The sequence below is a fragment of the Nilaparvata lugens genome, chromosome 11 (genome assembly GCF_014356525.2).
Source record: "Nilaparvata lugens isolate BPH chromosome 11, ASM1435652v1, whole genome shotgun sequence".
Taxonomy (NCBI): Eukaryota; Metazoa; Arthropoda; class Insecta; order Hemiptera; family Delphacidae; genus Nilaparvata; species Nilaparvata lugens.
Window position 1 is genome coordinate 32911929 of NC_052514.1, and position 14223 is coordinate 32926151.

Below are 14223 nucleotides of genomic sequence, written 5' to 3' on the forward strand. Positions count from 1 at the left end.
TTATCTTATGCTATATTTTCTTCATTTGTATGTTTCTATTCATGCGTAGTATGATCACAGACAAAATAAGTAATAAATAGAACTGGTATAATGTAGTCCACATAATATTAAGACTGATACATTAATCATTTTGGAAAATTGTAGACTGAAGTATTTTCAAATCGGTCTCTAAGAAGTCTTTGCTTAATTTACCTCATAGTCAGTTCATTTACCTCGTATTCAGTTCATAGTCAGCAATTCAGTATCATTTACGTGTTAGAATGGCGCTTAAATTCGTCTTCAAGCTCTACCCATTCACAAAATTGAGATCTGGATCACAATATTATTAGATAAGAAGTATTCAAATCAAGGATAATAAATGTTATACCGTTTATTCCATTTTCATTTCCTGCTACTAATTTTTATTTTTAAGAATCAAAAAGAAAAAACAGTACATGTAAATTCAATCATTATTTGATAATGCTGAACTTTTCTTTTCTTTGTTGTTGATTCAATTGTTTTAAAGAAAGTTATAGGTATATAGTTTTTTTTTCATTTTTCATCCCACTGACCACCTATGAAAGGGGTATACGGATTTGTCAATTATATTCTAAGTCGTCAATCTTTGCATTGAAGTTATTAAGGTAATAATATTCATGATCATGTGATAATGAAAATTATTCCAATGATTTCACTTTCCACAAATCCCCGCCAGGCATTTGCAAAGCGCTAACCTGTACTTACTGCACAGAGCTGGTCCATTGTACTGTTGTCACATGGCGTTGCCGGTTACCATGGCAACGGAAGCCATGCGCCATGACCACCACTCGAAACTCCTGTACTCCCCCACACAACACCCTCCAATCTACTCCCCCCCACTCCAGACGACACCCACACTGTCCTCGTCTGCCTAGAGGGGTCCTTTCTGCCGAAGGGAGGGTTGGCTACCCTTAGCCCGAGGGGTTGTTTATGTCCAGATCGATGCAGTCCGACTGGACCAATGGGACGCGACACTTGTGAGGGAGGTCCGAGAATAGGGGGTATAGTAGGGGGGGGAGGTTTTGGTGGCCGATGGTTGAGGTAGTGAGTGTAGTGAGGGATTATGGGAAGGAGAAAGGGTTAAAAGGTGGGAAAAAGGTGAAAAAGAAGGTGGATGATGGGGATTAAAAAGTAGAAGGATGGAAAAGAGGTAGAATAAGAGAGATAAGAAGGAAGTGGAAGTTGTGGGGGAAGGAGATAGGGATAAAAGGTGGAGAAAAGATGAACAAGAAGGGAGATGATAGGGATTAAAAAGTAGAAGGATGGAGAAGAGGTAGAATAAGAGAGATAAGAAGGAAGTGGAAGTTGTGAAGGAAGGAGATAGGGATAAAAGGTGGAGAAAAGATGAACAAGAAGGGAGATGATAGGGATTAAAAAGTAGAAGGATGGAGAAGAGGTAGAATAAGATAGATAAGAAGGAAGTGAGAGTTGTTGGGGAAGGAGATAGGGATAAAAGGTGAACAAACTGGGAGAAGATGGGGATTGAAAAGTAGTTGGGATAAGAAGAGACAGAATCCAAGATATGAGAGTAGGAGGTCGCTAGTTGAGGTATTGTTAGAGAATATGAATATTAAAGAAAGGAAATACGGACGATGGACAAAAGGAGAACGAGAAGGGGAAGATGGGTATGGAAAGTAGATAGATAGGCTGCCTTTATTTTAACCTGGAGGGCGAAGTTAGGGCGCAGCCGGCCCTCTCTCCCACTTAACCCTCCTATACAATTCTAATGCATCTACATCACAACATGAGGAAATAATCTCTTAAATAGAATAATAAGTAATATGATAAAAAAGTATAAATCAATAATTGAAAAAAAAACAATTTCATTCAATTCAGTAGAATATATTTTAGACTGAGGAGAAATAAGTTAGAAAATAGAGTTATAGAAAGTTTTTTGAGCAAGAAACAATAAAATTTCACGCAAACACACACCTTTCACACACGCAAACACACCACGCACACAGTAGGTGGGAGGGAAAGAAGCAGAATGAAGAAGATAATATACAGAGGAAAGTGTTGTGATGGATCGTGGACAGAAGAGATTGATTGATTGATTGAGTACTTTATTTATGTAGATTACAATATATACTGGCTTATACACTTATATACAATAGCTTACAATACAGCAAAATTATAGATGAATTTACATAATATAGACTAAGAAAATAATTATTGAACTGTATATGATATGAAAAAGCAATTTGTAATAGAATAACTATAGATAATTATATTGTTATGCATCTACATAAATTGGCGGAGCTTTGGACATATCAATGTCCATTCTTTGGAAAGAATATTAAAAATATCCTTCTCACTAACTCTCTAGCACAAGGGAGAATAGGCACAATGAAGGAGATAAGAGAAAGGGGTAACTGTTAAGAGGGATGATGGGAAGAATATATGGGATAGATATGAATATATCAAGATATTGGGGAGGAGGTAGGATAAAATTAAGAAGGAAGGAGATAGATATGAAATGTAGGAGTGGAACAAGAAGGAATAAATAAAATTGGTAAAAAAAGGAATAGGTGAGTTTCCAAAGAATCATGATCTCTGAAGTTCATTGTTATTTCAATTTACTTCTTAGTTCTATTTTAACTATTTTTATATTCCATGTTGTCAAGTGGTAGATTTAACATGGTGGAGTGGAGTAACCTCGCTTTGTAATAAGATAAGAAAGTCATACTATAGGCCTACTATGATGGATGTTGTTCAAAAAAAAATATTCACTGGAAATTTCTCAAAGTTTTGCTTGACAAAAAATTGATAAAAACAATCATTGAAAAATAGTTGAGTGAAAGATGTGAATCTGAACTATCACTTACAAAATAAGAACATGTTGGAATCAACATAACACAGAACAAGAATCCACTTGTGATAAAATTTGAGTGATAAATCCATTTTTAATATAAAATTAAGTAGGCTAGTTATATTTTGAGCTTCTAAACTATTTTCAGATACTGTACTAAACGTCATTGAAGTTGGACTCCACACTCCACAGATATTATGTTTATATTGAACGAATGGAAGTAAATTAGCACAGCACATTTGATTTAGTCCTGTGCTCTGGATGGAAAATGAAGTATTTTTATAATCATTATTGTATAAATTTTATTTTTCAGAACACAGTAGACCCTGACGGAGGCATGTTTGTGGACATGGAATGATATACAAGCCGCTGAGTAGCTAGTCGTGAAGGATGATCCAATCCATCCAAAAATCGCCTGCGGAAATGAAAGAGAATAATTTACATTAATCAAGAACCCAGATGTTTCATTTAATCCCAAATTATTCATTGATTTATTTATTCGATTTGAGTCTGGAACAATTAATACTTTGTATGTTCTACATAGATTTCTAGGATCAAAGCATTATGGTATATTATTCAAAGTGATTCAACATAGTCAAATTTATGACGTTTTATTTTGTCAGTATATTAAATCTAAAAAAATTATATTTTTCTTAAAAGTAGAGGTACCATTATCATGATTATCATTACCAAAGCTTGATAACAGTGAGATAATATTAATTGCTGAGGTTTCATGTTCATGAACAAATCATGCGAAATATTGTGATGTTTGAATCTTGTATCAATGGTCATTGATGAACTATGCTAAGACCTACTCTTGAAATAATAATTGATAGTACACATACCACCAACTTCTAGTAACAGCAATTCTACTGAAATCTTTTTGTAATACACTAAACATAGAAATAAATTAATCTCTACCAAAACCTGTGCAATTGTACAAATACCTCAAGTACCTTATGAATATAACAGAAAATTGCGGATAGTTTTCTGAAATCAACCTAATGATAGTTTGTTAATTTAAGAATGAATGAGAAATCTCAATCTCGTAGAACATGCTAAGAGTAATAGGAGTATTTAGATATCAATAGTAATGAAGAGTCGAATAGATTAGAAATAGTAAGCTAAACGAAGCAAAATCATTTTCTTTCAAACAAAGAATACATGCAGTAGAAACTGACTCCGCTTATGTATTATTTAATTGTATAAATTATATCTAATTCCTAGCTTGCTACCGGAATATGGCAGATATTCTCAGGCAGCATGATAATTTTGTGCCAATTACATTCGAATTATCAAAAAAGGAATAAGATATTATCATTGAATCCTATATTTATTCAACTCTCTCATTGAATATATCCAGGACATAACTTGGAAACCGTGAAGAGATCCAATCAATTTCACAGTAATTATATCTGAACATTTGAAGTAAAAGATAATCTTTTAGTCTACTTTTATCAATAAAACCTGGTAGAAGTATGAGTTAGTCAGAATTTTCTGAAAGACACCTTCTTCAACTCCTGTATGATCGGCAAGATACTCTTGGGGGGTTGGGGCACCAGAAGCAAGGTAGAGATTTTGAAATTTTCGTGTCACTAGAAATTACAAGATTCGACCCGAACTGATGAGAATATTAAGAGGCTTAATGGGACTTCAATTTGATTACACGCTCAAGCATTATGCTTATAGATTAAAAGTTTAGTCGGGCGGCTGAGGGATTAGAGGAAGATTGAGGAAGGGTTAATTCAGAAAAAGAAAGTAGGAATGGGGAAAAGGAAGGAGAATCGTTAATGAAGGGAATGAAGGATGGCGGATAAGGTAAGAGCGTAGAATAAACAATCTATAAAGTATAGAACAATCAATCACTATAGACATTTTCTCTGGGTAAGAGACAGGTATAATAAGAGTTTCCACTAATTTCAGTTACATACACCAGCTCATACTGGTGTATAATATACAATTGAATATCAGTTTATGGGTAATTTAACGTTGAAAATAGTGTTTGAATAATTTCTAGAATGATGACTTGCTACTGTATTATCCAGTGGGAAGTTTCAAGAATATAGTTGGAGAGTAATATTTATTTTGTATTTATACTTTGAACAATGAATAATACAAAATATATTACAATTTATCTACAGTATAAACAAAGATTTTGTGTAATTTCTCCATATGAAGGTGGAATAGAAGAAATATTCTTAGTTTCACAAATTTGTGGAATTGACAATATTTATTTCATCTCACCTCCACATTATATTTTATCAAAATGAATATCAAGTTAATAATCCATGCCCTTCATTGAATATTGATATTTGTAGATACAATAGAATTAATCACACTTGAGAAGGCAAAAGACTGTTTACAATGGTTTGTTAAGTGAGTATTGATTGAAATGATGTTTCTTCCTTTTGGATGAGGCAAGAAAGGCAAAGAAAAATGTTAGTAATATTTCAAATTTCACCAGAGAGTGATTTCTAAATTAGCTGATTAATTTACACTATGCCATTAATATTAACCGAATGACCGTGAAAAATCTGATCTGGGAAGAAGGAAGTAAGGTAAGAAATTGTCACTTTCCTATAGAAGTGAATCTCAAAGAGCTAAATTGAGTTAAACAATTTACTCTACTGTCAAGTTTTGCTTGGAACATGGTCATACTGCTCAGAAATACTCTTGACCACTTTCTGCGATGGTTTTACAAGCATATTTCCAACCATATTTCACAACCAATATTTCCTAATATGGACATTCACATAATTATATTACATTCACTCATAAATCTCATAACTATCACCGCTTCCAAAAACCGAATCAATGACAAAATGGTGAAAACCCTGTTACCAATCTGCAATACCTCTTACTGGAAATTCAAGACCAGGCTACAAGAAAGCTTTTATTATTTATTAAAGAAGTTAGTTGGAACGTTGGAAGGTCATTTTTCAGACGATAATTTTTTCGTTACACAAAATGATAATTTGAGTGCTATTACTTCATGGTTGAAAGATATGATCGAAAAACTGATTACATAATCAATATTTTATTAACAAATCATTAGCTAATTTTGTAGACTGTAGCCAAAAAAAGAAATAGTTTTAATGTTCTGAATAACCGTTGATGACTGTAGCTCATTGTGTTAGATAATAATATTATTCAGGTTACTGTTAGAAGATAAAACCATCGATATAAAATAGCATGAGAATATATTCCATGGCATAGGTCGTTCATGTTCCAAACTTCAAGCCGATTTTTTGTCAATACTGCCCATTATCACGGTTTTGTTGGGGTGAGAGTGCAAGAACGGCACAGTATGGGAGACTACCAGCGTCACAGAGCTGCACAGAAAAGATCTACTAGACCTATCAGATTGAGCTGACAGTGAAACTTGTAACATACACGCTGTATACCATGAGATATCTTTTTCAGAGTGAGAGAGGATCTTCTTCCTATAATAAAACTTATTGTCATAAGGCAAGATATTGATATACTTATTCTACCTATATTATTATAATGAAGTGTCATAATATTGATGGTAAGTATTCGAAAAGAGATTGATATCGCTCAAGCTCAAAGCTTCAACTTTCTGTCTCATTTTCCAGTTTCTCCTCTTTCACTACTAACCATTATTGAACTTATAATAATTAAATTATTTTAATTTAACATTCATTCATAATATCATATCAAAAAATCTGGTGTGGTACACTCACAAAACTTTCCTTGCTCATTGATCTATAAGCCTGATTCTTAAACGAGGATAATCTAGGGGAATAACATTATGCCAATTGGCGGCTAAATAATTTTATTAAAACTACGATATACTATTGTTATAGTTCTCAGAGTACATTTTCCTTTGTTTGAGTTATGAAATTTGAGGATTTTTTAAAAGTTGTCAAAACAGCTGTTCTACAAATTTAATAAAATATCGACGTGTGTTCTTTTGATAAACTGCTCTACCTACCTATCTCAAGCACGAGAAGGAGGTTACAAAGTAAATTTCTCAAGGATGGGGTGGACCCCCTCTTAGTTTCTCAGGGAGGAGACTCATGCTAGTTGATAGAGCTTATATATAACTATACAGGGGATGAATTTGAAAAAAATCAGTCAAGTCATTTTTGAGAAAATCGAGAAAAACTTTTTTTTTAGTAATTATCCGCCATTTTTCTCAAGAATATTACGGAGCTCCTGCAATTTTCCCAGAAATAAGACTCATGTCATTCGATAGGGCTTTTGAATAGCTATCTATGGTATAAATTTGAAGAAAATCGGTGAAGTCGTTTTCGAGAAAACCGTGAAAAACATGGTTTTTAGTCATAATCCGCCATTTTTTTCAAGAATATTACAGAGCTCCTGAAATTTTCCTAGAAATAAGATTCATGTCAGTTGATAGGGCTTATAGAAAGCTATCCATGGTATAAATTTTAAGAAAATCGTTAGAGCCGTTTACGAGAAAACGTGAAAAACATGGTTTTTTAGTAATTATCCGCCATTTTTTCCGCCATCTTGAATTGAATTCTATTGAATTTCTTACTGTCGGATCCTCATGGTATAAGGACCTTGAGTTCAAAATTTCAAGTCAATCGGTTAATTAGGAATGGAGTTATCGTGTTCACAGACATACACACATATACACACACACATACACACACACATACACACACACACACAGACCAACACCCAAAAATCATGTTTTTGGACTCAGGGGACCTTGAAACGTATAGAAAACTTGAAATTAGGGTACCTTAATTTTTTTTGGAAAGCAATACTTTCCTTACTATGGTAGTAGGGCAAGGAAAGTAAAAAATGCTCTTCATTAATACAAATTTCCTTATTCAGGTCTAATAAGAGAAATTGACAATTAATTGAGAAATAACAATCCAGTAAATTTTATTATTGAATTCACATACAACCTGACAAACCATAAGCAGCTAGTATACTAGGCTGATGATGATAAATGAATGGGAAAGCACTATACTGTATTATAAGCCTGTACAAAGACAAATCTTCCCCTGACCGTCTGAGAAAGAGATGTCAGATAGCCAGTGAGGAGAGATACCTAGCAACAAAGAGGTGAAGGGTAAGTCGGAGGGAACAAGTTAGTGAAAGAATGAGAAAATGAGAGAGAGAGAGAGTGTGAGAGAGAGAGAGAGAGTGAGAGAGAGAGAGAGAGAGAGAGTGAGAGGGAGGGAGAGAGATTGATTGATTGAGTACTTTATTTATGTAGATTACAATATATACTGGCTTATACACTTATATACAATAGCTTACAATACAGCAAAATTGTAGCCTACAGACCTGTAGCCTACAGATGGAGAGAGAGAGAGAGAGAGAGAGAGAGAGAGAGAGAGAAGAGAGAGAGAGAGAGAGAGAGAGAGAGAGAGAGAGAGAGAGAGTGAGAGAGAGAGAGAGTGAGAGGAGGGAGAGAGAGAGAGAGTGAGGAACAGAATGAGAGAAGGTGAGTGACCGAGTGAGTAAGAGAAAGTGAGTGGGAAAGTGAGTGAGTGAGCGAATAAGGGAAGTGATAGATTCCGAGTATGTTGAACCTGGAATTCCAAGACACGCAAAACATAAGATTCCATCTGGAAGTAAGTGAGTTATTTCAAAGATCGAGAGCGTCTGCTTGAAGTGATCGAATAGGGTCTAAAGGGTTTTGGGGTGCTGAGTGCCCGGCAGTAGTTCGCCGCAAACTCACCCCCCCCCACCTCTACAGTGCGATTCCCCCGGCATCAATCAGTCAACAACTAGGTATGAAGGTATAGGTACAAAGTTGAGGTATACAGGTAACCAGGGAAACGCGCCTTATTACTTACAACGCCCTAATCTAATTAAATTAGGGAATTGTTCGGAGTTCTGTGAAGGCCTTACAGACCTGCTGCAGATCTTGTTGTGTTTGGTCCAATTCAATTTTAAAAGGGGTGTAATACTAGCCCCCTCCCCTCACCACCCCCTAAATGCCCAGCCTGCTGTGAATTATAAGCCCTGATACCCCTTCATAATACCCACAATATATCCGCTTAGGCAAACGGAGTACCTTGGGCATGGTCCGTCTTTGATTACATCTTCAGTCAAGTTTAGACCCGGGGGAGGAAGAGTGAGAGAGAACATTAGAGACAGGTGAGAGTAAGAGAGAAGGAAAGTGACTATGATGGAAGATGGAGAAGGTGATTAGGTTATGGAGAGTGATTGTGGAACAAGGATGCTGGAATATTATCAAATATCAACAAATATTGCTACCAGGTAAAGGAGATCATGAATAAAGAAGCATGCATATTTTTTTCTATATTTAGTCGTTATTCTTTTTACAATGGAGCACAGATCGGGAGAGAAAAACTAAGAATACCTTGTACTATTTCCCTCCCAAATTTAGGTAACATTGAAAGTCCAAATGAGGTTATGTCTTCTAGATTTCCACAAAATTTTCTGTCCAAGAATATTTATACAAACCATTCTTTTGAATTTGGATGTTCCAAATACCAAAATAATAATAATTTATAACACTCAATTTTTTTCAAAATATAGAATATTCACTTATTAGACATTTTTAACACGAACCGAAAAACAAACTTACTCCTAAAGTATATTTATTTGGTGATTGAGAAAAATATGAGGAAAAGAACAGACCAAACATCCAAAACTTCTCTCCTTCTTCAACTGAAGGTCAAATGGTGATTAAAAGACTGAATATTCTTCAAGATATCACTCACATTAATGCCAAAATATTGGCTTGATGGTTTGTTCTGTGGAAGAGAAGAGCAGTTATTTGGTGTATTTAGAATAGTAGAGATGAGATTGTTTTCACATCTTCTATTGAACTGTAAAAAATCTCAGAATATGGATTTAGGGCTAAATAGTATCTCATAATGTATTGAAACTATATTTTTCATGAAATCATTATACTGGAAAATTATTGGGGACAGAAAAGTATCTCACTGATCTTTGAAGATTTTTTGTCTTTTTCTACTCAATTTGAGGTGATAGTGAAATTATAATAGATTATGAAACAAAAAAATTCTTCAAATTCAAAATTTGAGAAAAATGAGATTGAAATCTTGATAAGTTTGCCATAATTTAGTAATTTCCCTATCAGTTTTCATTTTTCCTTCCTCTGAATTAATTTATTCTATCTTTTTTTCTGAAATTTTAGAATATCTAGATTCTCTCAAACATTCGGCCTCTGCGCACAGGTTTTTAAACTTTGTGGGGACCTTCCCTATTTTTATTGTATTATATAATTTAATACTGTCTACTATTATTCTAATGTAATTCTAATTTCCAAGTTTTTATCTTTTGTTATTATTATTAAGGATAGATAAACGATTTTGATTTCCATATATACAAGGAAAGTATCACGAAGTGGAACTATGAACAGAAAAAATCAGATCAGGTGAATGAAGAACTACAGTAAATAAAAATGTTAAGGTTGTTAATAGATAGACGATTGGATTTCAAAGTTTAAGGCCCGGTTGCACAAAAGCCGGTTAAAATGTAATCGTGATTAATTTCACAAGAGCCAATCAGAGAAGGCGTTTTTGAAACGCCTCCGTTTGGTTCTTGTGAAATTAATCACGATTACATTTTAACCGGCTTTTGTGCAACCGAGCCAAAGAGTACAATAATAATAATAATAGAATCATATTATTAGATAGTTGATTCTCACATTTGACATTGAAACACAAGTAAGATAGAATATTATGGATATTTTTCTATGAAGAAATATATTTTCAATTATCAAAAAATATTTGAAATTCAATTTACTGTCCAATACTGTATTATTATAAGAATTTTATTGATTTAGTGGTTTTTTCATTTATGGCCTTTATCCTCAATCAATAGTAGAGGCCTTTTTTCTGGCCTTAATCTCAATCAGAGAATAGCTATAGTCTACATGGTATAATTATGTAGATTATATTAATTCTCTGATAATTAACTATTCTCTACATACTCTGGTAGTCTATACCTAAGCATAATAATCACTACACCATTTTTCAACTAAAACATGTTTCTATGTAACTTTATAGTTACATTTCCCACATTTCAGATGGAATGAACAAAGTTTATAAAAAACGTGATAAAAATGTACTCAAATAGTTTGAAATTTTAACTATCCTGTATAGAAATGAGTTATTATGACGATGGACGCAGCAAAAAATTTATGCCTCCTGTGAGGATCGAACTCACGACCGCTGGTTTACAAGACCAGCGCTCTGCCACTGAGCTAAAGAGGCTGTTGAATTCTCACCGCTTAGCTGCGCTATATGGATCTCAAATACGTTCCTACTGCATAACAAAGTTTTAGAGTTCTGGTTTCTGTTCGAAATATTCAAAATTACTGACGTTATTGCGTTATTGTAAAACTTTCTTTGCGAGTTTGAAATAACTAATTGTTTCTTCAGAATTATTTTGTTGTTAATGTTCAGTGAAAATAATATAATATACGTATCTTTCATCAGAGATTAACTAAATCTACTTTATAATATAAACATAGTCTATGCTCTCATCCATCTCCATATCCATTTGAATTTACGAATTATCCACTTTATTATTATCACGGCATCCATTTAGCCAAATAGCTAAATAGCTATAGTGAGGTCCACGTTATAATGGCAGTGGAAAAAGATAGAAGAATAGCGATGCCAATTCTCTGCATTAATTAATTATATTTCTACACTGTCAAAAACATAATTGGCATCGTTGTGGACCTAGAAAATGATAGAACCACCGGCTTTGTCAAATGATAGACAAGGGTAGCAAAAACAAGGTTGATCAAATACTGTCATTATAACGTGGACCTCACTATAGAGAGGCTATTATATATGAACTTGATGAAATGTAATGTTGTGAAAATTGAAATAAATAAATAAATTTATCATTGTTATTCCAATTTTCCACTAATAATTCATTACCTTATTCATGCTTTATCAGTTTTACTATTCGTAATTCATTAATGGTACCGTGAAAGATTGATCCTACAGTACTAATTCTATTTTCTACAAAATTGATAACAATAGTATATTTCGCACCTGGGGCCGAAAATGAGACTTTTCCGGCTCGAAATCGGTTTTCAAGTCCGAGGCCGTAGGCCAAGGACTAGAAAAGATTGAGAGCCGGAATAGTATATTTCGCACCTAGGGCCGAAAATGAGACTTTTCTGGCTCGAAGTCGGTTTTCAAGTCCGAGGCCGTAGGCCGAGGACTAGAAAAGATTGAGAGCCGGAAAAACATTTTTGCCCATGGTGAGAACGTTATTTTTCGCCACACAGGAAAATAAACAATATATATATTAGAATAATTATTGTCTATTATAAGGACTTCCGAAAGCAAAAGTGGAAGGTCATAGCTCTAGCAAATCCGAGGTAATCTGAATATCAAGAAATTACTGTATGTCCAGTTTTTTATATCCAGTTTAATTTTTCCGCTGATCTTATTGTCCATGAGAAAGTGATTTGGAATGAGGTTTATTATTTTAGTACCTATGTAAATTAATTGCCTCCTTATACATTCAATATTAGTGTTATAGGTTACATATTTGTTAGCAGTGGCCCTTAGATTATAATAATTAAGAGTAGAGTTTATTGTGAGAGGAAAATCGGATCTATATTTTATTAAGTACTCAATTACGGTTTTTATGTATAATTGACGTATAGTCATGACCTCAAAATCACTAAAAACCATATCCGTTGGATAGAGCCTGGGTTTGTTTAATATAGTTTTAATTATCAGTTTTTGTGCTACAAATAATTCAGCAATATGACAGTTGAAACAGCCTCCCCAAACAACTATGCCATACTGCAGAATTGACTTGACTAGAGCATGATACATCATTTTCAGGTGGTTCTTATTAAGAATTCTGTTAACTTGGTAAAATTTAAAGGATAAATATCTAATTTTTCTACATATGTATTTAATATGAACATCCCATTTAAGGTTTTCATCAATTATAATTCCCAAATACTTAGTATTATTGACTTTTTTAATGGTGGGACAATCACAATTACCCAAGTTTAAATTGCACTGAGAATGGAGTCTCAAATCTTGATTCTCGTTAGGCTGCCCTACTCTATTTGCAGAGAAAGTAATGTAATTAGTTTTTTCAATATTTAAACTTAAGGTATTCTTATCTAACCACTTCTTAATTAAAAGCATATTATTTTCAGCTATAGTATGAACTTCATTCCATGAATTTCCGTGAAAAATAGCTGCAGTATCATCTGCAAAGGATATCACAGTTGAGTTTAGAAGTCTTAAATTTAAAAAGTCATTTACATAGAGTATGAAAAGGATGGGAGAAAGTACAGTACCTTGAGGAAGACCATAAGAAGTTAAGTTAGTTACACTAGATTGATCATTTATGGTTAGGGACTGGGTTCTATTACTCAGATAGCTTTTGAACAATTTAAGCGAGACTCCTCTGAAACCATAGGACTCCAGTTTATTGAACAAAGTATTATGAGGTATTGTATCAAAAGCTTTGCGTATATCCAGGAAGACCGCAATAGTTTTCTTATTGGAGTTTATTTTATCAGATAAAGTATTGATGAATTTTATTAGAGCGTCAGATGTACTTTTACTATTTTGGAAACCGAATTGGTTCTTGTTGATTATTTTGTTAAGATTCAAGAAAGAAACAACTCTTGACTTTATTAGTTTCTCCATTATTTTAGCAAGGTTGCTGATAAGACTAATCGGTCTATAATTACAGGGATTAGTCGGGTCACCTTGTTTGAATAGAGGTTTTATTTTGGCTGTTACTCGGGTATCACCATTTATGTAAGACTTATAGCCATTACTATTGAAAATATGCAGATAATCTTGAACAGGAACACTAGTTGAATGTGTATTTATATTCATGTCTCCCGCCACACATACATTTATTCCATTAGGAATTTTACTGATTTCATTACTCAGACTATTAAGAAAATTATCAATATTTTGATTACTTGGTGATCTATAAACCCCAATCACCTTCACAATAAAATCATCAATTCTTAAGTCAGCACTAACTACATTAGCATCAGAGATATCGAGTGAAACTTCATTGAATCCTATGCAATCTTTTATGTACATGCATAATCCATCACATTTATTCTGTTTAGTGTACTTATTTATTGCCGTATATCCAGGAATGTTGAAAATGAACGGCATATCTGCAGTCAACCAGGTCTCAGTTAATATTATAATGTGAATATCAGTTTTCAATTCATTGAGGCAGCAAATAAACTGATCGAAATTAGCATTCAAACTACGTATATTCATAGACATAATATTGAAACACTCAGCATCTTTATTTCTGTCCTCGTGAAAGTGATAGTTCAAATAATCGTCGATTACATCTGTTTCATTTTCTGTTTCTAAAATATTAAGAACCTCTTCAGTGTCACTCATAAATTATATCATCAGGTCCAC

General features: G+C 33.6%; 1 non-coding gene across 1 annotated transcript; it reads right to left on the reverse strand.

Annotated features, from left to right (window-relative positions):
• Positions 1–10974: 10974 nt before the first annotated feature.
• On the reverse strand, positions 10975–11046 carry Trnat-ugu. The gene has a single exon. It is a non-coding gene; the product is annotated as a tRNA-Thr (tRNA).
• Between the last annotated feature and the right edge of the window lie 3177 nt (positions 11047–14223).